This window comes from Muscardinus avellanarius (genome assembly GCF_963383645.1).
Source record: "Muscardinus avellanarius genome assembly, chromosome: 5".
Classification (NCBI taxonomy): domain Eukaryota; kingdom Metazoa; phylum Chordata; class Mammalia; order Rodentia; family Gliridae; genus Muscardinus; species Muscardinus avellanarius.
In genome coordinates this window covers 1,400,038-1,413,312 of record NC_137790.1, presented here as the reverse complement: position 1 = coordinate 1,413,312, position 13,275 = coordinate 1,400,038, and positions in this window count along the sequence as shown.

Sequence of the window (13,275 nt, the reverse complement as noted above, 5' to 3'; positions counted from 1 at the left end):
TTTTCTCCCTGCCCCTTTTATCTTTCAGCAAGTGAGTGCCCACTTGGAACTGATATTCTGGCCTTTGGGGTGGGAAGTATGTGCGGGGAGCACATGCTACACGCCTCCCTCAGCAGGCTGCCAGGAACTCTGGGGCCAGGGATACGATTCTACTGCTAACTGTAGTTACAAAGTTTGAACCTGAATAGGTAAAACCCTGAGCCCATCCCCTGGCCTAGCAGCGGAGGCTGAGGAAGGGGAGAGGTTGATAACAGCTTATGGAATAAACAGAAAGTACCATTTGCATCATAGAAGAATCCTCAAAGTCAGTATCTTCAGAAAGAATATTGATCACCTACATGATAAGGATCACCTGAACTCTGACACTGACTGCCTCCTATCGTCCCTACGATTTGTGCGGTATCAGAGGCATATTGAACACCTTGGGACACCCCATCCTCCCTGCGTTGCCACACTCAGTCCCCACCCCCCCTCCCCCTCACTCTAATTTTTGTCTCTTATCCCTCCCTCCTTCATCATCCTTGTCATTTTTCTTTTTCTATATTTCTTTATATTTTCTTATTTTTTATTTCATCTCCCAAATCAATTTAAGACACATTTATTTCCTCTTAATCTAGTCAGACTGTTCTCTATATAAATCCCACTGTCATTTCCTCCTGAAAAAAATAGAACAGTAGACAATACTAATAATTGCTTTTATATATGTGTTAAGAATTGTTTTAATCCCAGCATTTGGGAGGCTGAGACAGGGGGATTGTGGTTCGTGGACAGCTTCAGCTACTTAGGCTCTTTGCAACTCAGTGAGACCCTGTTTCAAAATAAAAAAAAAAGGGCTGGGGATGTAGCTCAAAGGTAGAATGCCCCTGGGTTCCATCACCAGTACCACAAAAAATTTTTTTTTTTGCTTTTAAGCCATCATTGTTACTTTTGGGTACTGTATCCCATTAAAGATGTATTGGGAATCACACTTAAAATCCTGATTACGTGGGACAAATAATCTGAAGTTAATATATACCCCCAGCCCAGGACCCTTTTTATGAGATAATTATTAGGTATAAAACTCTCACATAAAAAGAAAAAGGAAACAAAGACAACAGAGGTGAAAGTCTAATACCTGAAGACATGAGAAAAATGCCAAGACAATAATAAACCCTCACAACCCCATAACAATTAAACTCACCAATATAGAGGTGCAGAAAATACCAGGAGAATTCAGAATATTTATTACTAATATGTTTAAATAGCTTAATAATGAAATCAGAGAGAGTATACAGGATGTGAAAGAATTTGCCAATAAAAACATTGAAATTCAGAATAGAACCAAACAGAAATCCTAAATTAAATGAAAAACATTATAAACCCAATAAAAAGTCAATAGAGTCGGGTATCTATCATTGTACATATAATCCCAGTACTTGGGAGACTGAGATAGGTTCATAGCCAGTTTCAGCAAATGAGTGAAGCCTTCTGCAACTTAGTGAGACCTTGTTTCAAAATAAAAGAATAAAATATGGGTGGAAGTCTAGCTCTGAGGTAGAATGCCCCTGAGTTCCATCCCCATTACAACACACACAAGAACAAAATTTAATAGAAAGTATCACCAGAAGACTAGACCACATGGAAAACATCCATAGGCTTACAAACAGTGTATTTTAACTTGAAAAGTTAGTTGAAAAGATGAGACCATGACCAGAGCATTAGGGGATCTAGGACAACCTCAGGTGACCGACATAAAGATAATAGGTACTGAGGAAGGTCTGGAGATGCAAACCAAGGGCATAAATAACCTCTTTAGAGAGTAGTGTCAGAAAATTCTTTTTATGGCACTGAGAATTGAACCCAGAGGTATTCTGCCTCCTAGTTACACCCTCAGCCCTATTTTATTTCTTATTTGAAAACAGGGTCTCACTAGGTTTCTGAGAGCCTCGGTAAGTTGCTGCGGGTGGCTTTGAACCTATGATCCTCCCGTCAGAGTCTCCCAAGTACTTGGATTTTAAGTGGGCACCACCATACACAGCTCAAGTTTTTTTTTTTTTTTTTTAACTTAGAAAATAAGATGGACATTCACACACAGGAAATATTCAGAACTTCAAATAAACAAGATCAAAAAACCTTTCCATGCCATATCACAATAAAAATGTCTAACCTAGAGGTCAAGAATAGAATCCTAAAAGCATCAAGAGAAAAGGGGCATTTCGTACTCAGAGATAAACTTAGACTAATTACTTCACATTTCTCAACATCAACTCTAAAAGCCAGGAGGACTTGGAACACATCATAGACAGTAAATAATTTCTCATCAAGATTGCTATAGCCAGTGAAGCTATCTTTCAAAATTGACAGAAAATAAAAATCTTCCAAGCTAAGCAGAAACTAAATGTACTAATGACTACTAAGTCAGCACTAGAAAAAATGCTTTAAGAAATAACACACAAAGAAGAAATTAAAAACAATCTCTGGAGCCAGAAAAGCGATGAATTCTATTGCACGAGCAACTAAGTGAAGGATAACTAAAAATGAATCAACAGAAAATATAACTCCAAATTATAGGAAATAAAAACCCCAGCCGGGCGTGGTGGCGCATGCTTGTAATCCCCGTGCTTGGGAGGCGGAGACAGGAGGATCACGCAGGTTCAAAGCCAGCTTCCCTGGCTTAGGAGACCCTGTTTCCAAATAAAAAAAAGTATAAAAAAATAGGTCTGGGAGTGTAGCCCGGAGGTAGAAGGGCTTCCAGGAACCCCAGTACCACCCCCCCCCAAAAGAAGATATAGGCTGGTTAAGTGGATTAAATTCAAAATCCAACTATATGTTGTTTAGAAGAAACTCATAGGTAAAGATATACATAGTCTAAAGGTTAAAGGATGGAAAAAGGTATTCTAGGCAAATGGAGGCAGAAAGCAAGCAGGGTAGCTGCTCTTATAGCTGACAAAACAGACTTCAATGCAAAAATCGTCAGAAGAGACAAAGAGAATCACTTCTTACTGATAAAAGGAACAATCTAACAAGAAGTTATAATAATAGTAAACAATTATGTACCAAATGTCACCATACACCCTTACATAAAACAAATATTACTTGACATTAAGATGCAGATAGATCCCCATACAGTAATACCAGGAGACTTCAACAACCTCTTTTAACATCAAATAGATTATCTGGACGAAAGATGAGTGAAGCCTCTTCAGATCTAAAGGATACTGTAAATCAAATGGACCTAACAGATATTACAGAATGCTTCATCCAACAGCAACTGAATTCATATTCTTCTCAGCTGTTCATGGAACCTTCTTCAAAACAGACCATAGTCTAGGCCACAAAGCAAGTATTAGTAAATTCAGAAAATTTGATATGCTTCCTTCCATCTTTTCAGATCATAATGGACTGAAAGTAGAAACAACAGCAAGAAGATCCGGAGGGACCAGATAAATACATGCAAGTGAGCAATACACTTTCAAGCCCACGGTACCCAGGTGTCTCCCAGCCAAGTACTGGCCAGGCCCAACCCTGTGCAGTACACTTTTAAACCAGGACTACATCATAGGAGAAATAGGAGGAGAAATTAAAAATCTGTACAATCAAATGAAAATAGAGACACAACTTACTACAATCTCTGGACACCATGAAGATTGTTTTAAGAGGAGATTTTATAGCATTGAGTGCTCACATAAAAAAAAGAAAGATTTCAAAATAAAAAACCTAATGATGCATCTCAAGGCCCTAGAAAAACAGAAATAAGTTAACCCCCAAATCAGTAGGATGTGGGAAATTATTAAGATCAAAAATTAATAGGCCAGGCGTGGTGGCGCATGCTTGTAGTCCCCGTGCTTGGGAGGCTGAGACAGGAGGATCGCACAGGTTCGAAGCCAGCCTCAGCTATTGAGTGAGGCTCTCAGCAACTTAGTGAGACCCTGTTTCCAAATAAATATAAAATAGGGCTGGGAGTATAGCCCACAGGTAGAAAGCCTCTGGGTTCCACCCACAGTACTACCAAAAACAAAAAAAAAAAAAGAAAGAAAGAGAAAGAAAGAAAGAAAGAAAGAAAGAAAGAAAGAAAGAAATTAATGAGATAGAGAATGAAAACAATTCCAAAGGAAGGACCAGTAAAACTAAAAACTCATTTTGAAATAATAAGTAAGATCAACAAGCCCATAGCCCATCTATTCAGAGGAAAGAGACTGACCCAAAGTATTAAAATAAAAGAAGAAAAAGGAGATATCACCACAGATAGTGTAGAAATCCAGAGAATCATTAGGAACTACTTTGAAAACTTATATTCTGATAAATTTGAAACCCTTGAAGAAATCTACAAACTTCTAGACACATACATTCTATCTAAATTGAACCAAGAACATATAGAAAACCTAAACAAACCGGTAACAAGGAAAGAGATTGAACTTGTAATAAAAAGCCCTCTAACAAAGAAAATCACAGGACCAGATGGATTTCCAGATGAATTCTGCAAGACCTTTAAAAAAGAACTAAGCCGAACACCCTTCAAACGACTCCATGAAATAGAAGGAGATGGAATACTCCCAAACTCGTTTTATGAATCCATTATCACCTCGAGAGGAAAAGTGATGCAGAGGACCTTGGCGCTGGTGGGGAGACTTCCTCAGTAAGGACCTAAAACCGGGACACGAAGCTGAGGATCGTAAGTGGTCAATTACAAAGACTCGCAACAAGAAATGCAGTCAGGAGTCTGAAGAGAGAGCCTGCAGGATGGGAGAGCATCTTTGTCAGGCAGGTACTCCAGAAGTCTAGCACCGAGAATATATAAAGAACTAAAAAAATAGCACCAAGAACAAACTAGTTAAAATGGGCATTTGAACTAAGCGGGTCCTTTTAAAAAGAATAAATGCAAATGGCCAACACCAGACTAATCAGGGAAACGCAAACTAGATCTACACCGAGCTTCCATCTGATTCTAGTTAGATGGCAACCATCAAGAATTTGAACAGTAACAAATGCCGGTGAGGATGTGGGGAAATACAAACTCTTGTACCCCGTTGAGGTTGCCAGTGAGTAATGCCACTCTACAGACGTGCATGGAGAGTCCTCAAGAGACTGAGTGGAGCCACCACATGACCCAGCGGCCACCCCTCTCTATATGTCCAAAGGAATTGAAGGCAGGGCCAGGTGTGGTGGCACATGCATGTAATCCCAGTATTTGGGAGGCTGAAACAGGCGGATTGCAGGTTCAAGGACAGCCTCAGCAATGTAGAGGGACTCAACAACCTAACAAAACCCTGTTTCAAAAGCAAAATATACAAAGGGCTGGGGGCGAAGCTTGGCGATAGAATACCCCTGGTTCAATCCCCAGTACCACAAGAAGAAGAAACTTGAGTTACAATACTGTCGTGATATTTGCATATCCGTGTTTATAGCAGCCCAACTCACAAAGAGTCAAATTATGGAGCCAACCTGGGTGTCAACACAGGAATGGATGAAGAGGGCGTGGTATGTGTATACCGTGGCATTTTACTCAGCCAAAAAGAGGAACAAAATGATGTCATTTGCAAGGAATGGATGGGACTGGAGATGCTAAGTGAGATGGGCCAGGGCGGGAAGTCCAGGGTCTTGTGGAAGTCAGAGAGAAAAGAGGGGCAGAGACTCGGGATGAACAAGGAGGGAGACCAGAAGAAGAGTGGAAGGAGGTTGGGAGAGGGGGAAGGGAGGATTTGACAAAAAGGAGGAAATAAACAGTTCCAAAAGTGAAATGTCCACATATGAAGGTATCACTGGCCCCTCCCGACCGCGCTCCATGCGGGAAAGCCGGGATGGCTGCGGGCACGTTCGCGGGTCTGCCTTTGAATCTCACTCTGATGTATATCAGAGTGCACTAATAAGCTATAAAACAGCCTCTGGTATGAATCGGCACACACTAAGTGTCCGCTGAGTTCTCTGAGCTGCACACGGGGCATGCCCGCCGTGTGCCAGCCAGTCAGAAGCATGGCTCCAGCACCTGGGCTTGCAGGGGGGCTTTGTTGTGGGGACCGCACCCCCGGCCGCAGGGCCTGGAGGTCCAGGAGGATGAATGGTGTCTGCCTGAGTAACAGGAGGCCGGGTGGCCGCAGAGCTGGCTGCGCCCTTGCCGGCGGGAGGAGCCCCGTCAGCCTGGGGTGCGGAGCAGCTGCGTTGAGCGCACAGCAGGAGAACTGGAGCCCGTTGGCCGCCAGCCGGACGCGGCAGCCCTACGCCTGTGCCGATGCAGGCCGCGGCTGGGGTCGGCCACTGTTTCTGTCTCTAGCCTCGCGGAAGCGAGCACAGCGTGTCCGGGAGCCTCCAGTGTGTGCTAAGACAGCTTTCACCCGCTGCTCTGCCGGGACCTGGCGCCAAGCCCAGGGGACAGCCACCCCAGCTCGCCCTCGGCCAGAGCCTGGGGACTTCGTTTCGAGGCCCTCGAATGGCCCAGCAGGAGCTTCCCGCAGGGCTGGGAGGCCGTGGCACCATGGCGGAAGCTCCCGTGACCAGCAGGGAGAAGCCTCTCCTCCTGGTCTGACTCTCCAGGTGTGGGCTTGACTCCGTCACTGTCCATTTTATCTTGCTCACGGGGAGGGGAGATCCTTACGGGACTCATGCAGTGAGCTACAGTGTCAGGAAGAACGTCCAGCAAGAGGGCTTCAGCGCCCTGGATCCTGAGGGTCAGGAGGGAGAGGCGGCGTCTAAGCAAAGTTCGTTCTCTGTTTGGAAGTGTAGCCTACAAATTGGGGCTGGGAAAGATGGGAAAGAAGCGTCTGCCGTGTGCGGCGCCAGAAACCAGGCAGCAGAGGGAATACGGAGGCCCGGCCTGCCGGTGGCGGGCTCTGGCGTCCTCCGCCCTGTGCAGTGGAGCCTCCAGTGTGCCGGCTGCTGTCCCGGTGCCACCTGCGGTTATTAGCACGCGGGGGAGGTGCCATGCCAGCTTCCTCGGCTGTGGCATGGGGAGCCCAAGCCCTAGGCTCACCGGTCCTGTGGCCACTGTCCAAGGCATGGAGGAGCCCCAGGAGACTGCTGCTGTGCGGCCGCGGGGTCTGGCCGACTGCCTTCCTGTTGCCGACTAATCTCAGTTGGGTCGTTATTGTCAGCTCCCGGTCAAATCCTCAGAAAGATGGGGCAAAAGGCAGGTGGAGTTCTGCAGAAACCTATCTGCAGCGATTCCTTTCCCTCTATGAATTCCCTAAGTTTTTAGGTACGACGCTTTGGAAAGAACCTGAGATGGACAAAGGCTTCTTGAGCCAATGACACTTTATTACAAAAACCCCAAGAAATTTATACCCTTCACCAGTAAAGTTAATAGTAAGAGGAAAGGAAGTGAATGTAATCACTGTGAAACAATAGTGAATGACACGTAAACAGAGGTAAAAAAACTAGTCCGGTTTTCAGCTGGCTTTTGGCTTTCAAGGGATTAACTCCGGCTCTCTCCCAGATCTTGCAGTCAAGCAGTTCCAAAGGGCAATCTTTCAGAAGAAAACGGGCACACCCAAGGCTTGGAGGCTTCTTGGGGAATCTTCTTTAACTTTCCTGGAACCTTCCATCTTTTGTGCTCAGTTCCATATAGCAAGTGTGGGGAGATGTGGTGATTCAGGTGGATGTGATAGAGTTTCTCCAGGTGTTGGCATTTTACCTTCTAAATCTGAAAGCTTAAGCAAACTCACAACACAGTTTGGTAGACAAAATACCACAAACAACACCACAAAGTTCTTGGTTTTAACTGTCAGATGTATTTCCTTAACTGCTGAACACTCTTCTTTAGACAACGAGCCTATTAAAAGTCTAACCATCTTTAATAATCCATTTCCCTGTCACAAGCCCTCTGCAACCTGCTCTTAACCTTCTAATTCCTTTCTTTCCCAGTTGGGACTTTCTTATGATAAGCTCTTCTTCATGCAAAAATGCCTTTTTTCTTCAGGAATATTTACACTGGGCGTAAAAGTCAACAATCTTTTTCCTTGGCTCTATTGTATTTGGGCAACTAAGTTGTTCATCAACTAAATTGCTTCGAAGTCACACACAAAATTTTATCTTCTCTGTCTCTAGGCAGGATCTCAAGGGTAAGCAAAGTTTCCTTAAACTGAGCTACCGGTTACCGGAGTTAATAGCTTAACCTAGTGATAGGAGTGAGGGTCGGAGACCCTTTGTGATTGCTGCAGCTGGAATGCTTATCACAGCATCTGAGTTCTGGCCAGTTTTTTCATTACTATTGAGCAAAGCCAAGGACGTTTAGACAAATTATTAGAGAATTTATTTCCACAGACTCAGTTTCTTTTTATAGTTCTAATTTCACATCACTGGAGCAATTCGTGTAGAAAGTTAAAAGGAATAATAGTGAAGGGTATCTAAAAGTGGGGGGTACTTTGGCCAGAGACGACATCTCCTTCTCGGGGCTTTTTGCAGAATTAACTATGTGGAGTGGGGTCTCAACACATAGATGCCGAGGCAGCAGGATGTCTTGGCACCTTCCAACACACCCATCCTCAAGTGCTCACCTGAGCAGGTCAGGCCCACCCAGGACAGCTGGCTTCCCATGAACCCCGTCAGCCGACTGGGGACCTCCGCCACATCTGTGGAACCCTTGACCTTGGCCCCATTTGTTCACAGGCCACCCCCTGCACCGGCCAGGAGCACACCAGGCGTGCACCACCGGCGGGCTGCTCCCCGCAGACTGCAGAGGTTTACCCACCTTACCTGTACCTGGCGGGTGTGCCTGACAGAGTGTGCTTGTGTCCGGGTGTGCCTGCCTGGGGTCTCACTGACAGGTGTGTGTGCCTGTCATGGATGTAGAGTTAACACTGGGTTTTATGTGCATGACACAGATGTATGTACCTGAAGTGTGTGTACACCTGGCAGAGATGTGCATACATGACACAAGTTTTTACCTGATAGCTGTATATGTGTGACACAGGTGTGTGTACCTGAACAGGTATGTATCTGACAGGTATGTGTGCCTGATACAGGTGTGTACCTAAAAGAAGTATACATACCTGACATGGTTTTGTGTGTGTACAGCACAGGTGTGTGCCTGACAGGTGTTTGTGCCTGAAACAGGGTATGTACCAGACATGTGTACCGTGATACCGGGAGACTCCCACAGGTCCATAAGGACCGGCAGTATGGTAGAGTCAGAGCAAAGGCTGTGCACAGGTTCTTCTCAGCAGCTGGACCCCCGGGGCCAGCAGCACATGGACGAGTTCTTACTCATCACTCTGATGGGCGAGACCCGTGGGGGCAGGGCCCAGCACGAAGACCAGAAGATGGTCACTGTCCCTTCAGGGTCCACAGTGAGGGCCGTGTGTGCCAAACCCGATAGCGGTGCCTCTGCAGCAGGGTCCAGGTGCTGGACCTCCCTGGCCAGGTGGTGGGTCCCAGGTCCCGAGGGCAGGGAAGGTCCGCCCGCGGGAGGCGTTGTGAAGCAGGTAGGGCAGGGGAGGCCCCGCAGACCTTCATGGGAACATGCCCTTGTGCTCGGGGAGTCGCACTGGGGCCTCCGCTGACTCTGGAACTGGACAGTGGAGGAGGCGGTGTGGTGGGCTGGGCTCCCAGACCCCAAGCACCCTGGCAGCAGCTGTGTTTAAACTGCACGCAGAGCCCTGCTCTCTGCAGCGGCTTCCCAGCCGCAGAGCTGACCAGCTTTCTGGTCAAGCCTTGCCTGGGGGAGCCTCAGCCGTCACAGGCACAGGGAACAGGTCTTCCACACTGAGTGACCTTGAGCAGGAAGCTGAGATGAAAGCCGAGGGACTGGCACACAAGAGGCTGCGGAGGCCCCGGGGAGAGGGAGGCCAGGGCAGGGGAGGCCTCTGGGGCTGAGGAGCCATCATGCACTCAGGGCTTGTCAGGCCATTGGAAGGAGGGATCGGTGTGCCAGGCGGGCGGCTCAGCACCATCTCGGGCCGGGGTGAGGCCTCGAGGGTGGCCGCTGGACACACCCTGGAGGGCCCTCAGGGACAGGCTTGGTGATGCCAATTCTGCCCCGAGGATCCTGACGACCCTCCCCAGCCCGCACCCAGCCGAGACAGCATCACTGCCGTGCTGGCGGGCCTGCCTGGCAGCACAACTTCCATGAAGGCGCAGCTGTTTGCTCATCATTTTTAGAGACTTTGCGTTTAGTTCATGCCAGGCCAGGTCTGCGGGGCTCAGGGTGTGAAGCAAGGGATTCAAAGACAGGAGCTCGGTCCTTAAGACCACCTCCAGGACACACCTTCTCCAGGCAGCCCCACGTCCTGGGTTCCCACCCAGTAAGCCCATCGCAGTGGACCCCTGCACTGATGAGATTGCATTCCCCGTGACTTACTCACATCAGCCCTGAGCAGCACATGAGCTCTCCAGCAGACATTCTGTGTCTAACTGTAACAGCCCCTTGCAGCTCTGCCGCCCACCCCTGGCCCTGATGCCTGGCCGGGCTCCCTGGTCTCCAGGCGTGATCTGCGTAAATGGGCAGGGCCCCCGTGCACATGTGTGGGGCCTTACCCCTCTTTCCCCTCCAGGTGAATAGACTGGATGATGATTTGGAAAAGGTACTGGGAAATGGCACAAGGAAATAGAATTCCTATGTGTCAGGTGGGTGTGGGGTTTGGGCCAGTGTCGCTCCAGGAATCGCAGTTCTAGAAAGAACTGCGCTGCACCTACACCCACTTTGTCTTTTACCCAGAAGATGTCCGTTAGCCCTTGGCTGACTGCAGCCTGGGGTTCAGAGGTGGATGAACAGCTGGACCCTGCCTGGGAGCAGAGCACCCAGGGCCACTGCAGACCGTGCTCTGTGCACAGCATGACAGGCCCTTGTGGGGAAGGCGTCTGGGGCTGGCCCACCCTGGCTGGTGCACGGAAGCTGCTGTGCCCGGGTGCCAGGGTCGGGGTCGCAGCCCTGGCCATGTCTGCCAGTCAGGGAAACTGGTAGGTAGGACCATGAGGTTAGTGATCTGGGATCATTAAATTAAATTTAATTTAAATTTAAATTATTATTTTTTGTATGTGTAGTGCTGGGGATTGAACCCAGGAACATCTTATCACCAACCTACACCTCCAGCTCTTTTATTTTATTTATTTGTAGTACTGGTGATGGGACCCAGAGGCATTGTACCTCTGAGCTGCACCCCCAGCCCAGTTTTAACTCTTTATTTTGAAACAGGGTCTCACTGAGTTGCAGAGGGCCTTACTAAGTACTGAGGCTGTCTGCGAAGCGCGATCTTCCTGTCTCAGCCTCCCGAATGCTGGGGTGACAAGTTTGCCACCATGCCCAGCTTTATTTTGAAGCAGCATCTCACTAAGTTATTGCACGTTGGCCTGGAACCTACAGTTCTCCTGTATCAGCTTCTCAAGTACTGAGATCTCAGGCACGCGCCGGCACACCCGGCTTTGTTTAAACAATTTAAAAATATGCTGAGCGAAGCCCAATTTAAACAGCCTCAAGTTTAAAAACGTTCTAAAGTGGTTGGAGTCCCAGTTTTTGTGTGTGGTGGCGTTAAGCTTCCAAGTGTGCACAATTAGCCACTGGGTTATTGTTTACGTATCATAAAGCTGAACTTCAAAGCACGCAGTTTGACGTGTTCTAGCAAATGTGAGGGGGCTCCCTCCACCCGAGCCTGGCCCGCCCACGCCTGCACCCGTGCCTGTGGGTGTCCTGTTGGTCCTGGCCACGGCGTGGCCTTGTCTGATGGCGAGGCCTGCACCTCTGTCCGTCTGTAACAGCACTGAGACCAAGCGCCCGGGGTGGGCAGCTCCGAGAGCCGCTGGAGGTGCAGGCACCAGGCCCAGTTGGGCGGCCCGGCCACGCTGGGCTGGGTCTTGAGCAGCCTCTTCTGGACGGCAGGTGGAGCTGTAGGCCCACTTGGAAGACGAGGCGGCCGCTGGTGGTGTCTAGTGCATCCTGGGAGCCCGGCTGTTCCTTCAGAGGGCTGCCGGTTTGCTGGCCTTGGTAACCTGGAAAGGCCCCGAGGCACCAGGAAGGAGACACAGCTGTTGTTCCTCTGGTCTGGGGTGGAAGCGAGCCCTCGCGCTAGGCAGGCGCTCTGTCACTGAGCTCCACCCCGCCCTTGCTGGTGCTGCGGGTTTAATTCAGCGAGTGATCAGACCTGCACATTGTTTTGATCAGATACTTTATCAATTTAACCCTAATACATTGTGCTGTGAAGGGCTTCCTGTTAACGGAACTAGAGAGTGCAGTTGATACGCTCTTCTGACTTACGAGAAGCATGCTTTTTTACTGCCTTAGCTTAGTATTTCAATAGGCAGTTGTTAAGTTAAAAGGCAAAACATCTTAGCCTGCACTACCCGGTTCTAAGTGGAGTGGAGTGAGTGCTAGTTTTAGTGAGACTTGGGTGAGGTACACATCGAGCCGTGCCTGGCCCCTGGAGCCGTGTTGGCCACAGCAGCCGGGGCGCCGGCCTGCCTAGTGGGTCTCGGTCAAGCTTTCCCATGCCCGCCGTGCCCGCCGAGCTGCTCCCGCCAGGTAGGATAAAGCCGTGCCCGCCCCTCCTACCCTCCTGCTCCTCCACAGCGGATAGAGCAGGGTGGCTGGTGCCTGAGCCGCCCCCGTGCACCAGAAGTCAGGAGTCTGGCTCACATCTACCCACGTGTTCCCTCGGAGTCAGGGATCTGGGGGTACAGGGTGACTTCTGCCCTGCGCAGGTGAGGGGTCTGTCCCGAGCCTGGCCCAGGCCAGCACAGGGCCCTGCAGGATGGAGGCATGGGGAGCGTCACCATGGGGAGCTTAGGGTCTCAAGGGTTTGGCAGTGGAGTGCCCAGCACCCCTGGGTGTCACGGTTGGACAAGAGCCTGGCCGGATGGAACCAAGGCTGGAGTCGCGTCTGCCTTTTCTAGGCAGCTGGGTCCGTACCACTGCTGGCTTTCAGTGGACTTTCCTGAGAGAATTCGGATATTTGGTTTGGGCCCAAGAGATGAGGCTGCGCCCTGCATGGCGCCAAGTGAGTGGCGGGGGTCGACGGAGCAGTGCACTCCTCTGCTCGGCTCGCGGCGCTCTGGTAAAGAAATAGAAACGCCAAGAGGCATGCGTGTGCTATTCTGACTTAGTATAATAGGAAATCGTAGTATGTCCAGGAAACAAGGTGGGCGCGATCGTGTTTGGCTTTGGTGGGCCGGGTTCTAGCAGGTGGGGCCTGGGCTGGGTTGGCTGCCTCAGTCTGGCAGCTCTGGCACGCAGTCACGTGTGCTCCCCGAAGCTGCTGGGTCTGTGCAGGGCCGGCGGAGGCCGTGCACACCTGCTGGCCCCAGCACGTCCTCCTGAGTCCTCCCAGCGAGACCAGGGCATGCCGGTGGACTCCTGTGTGATCTGCAGGAGGAGGA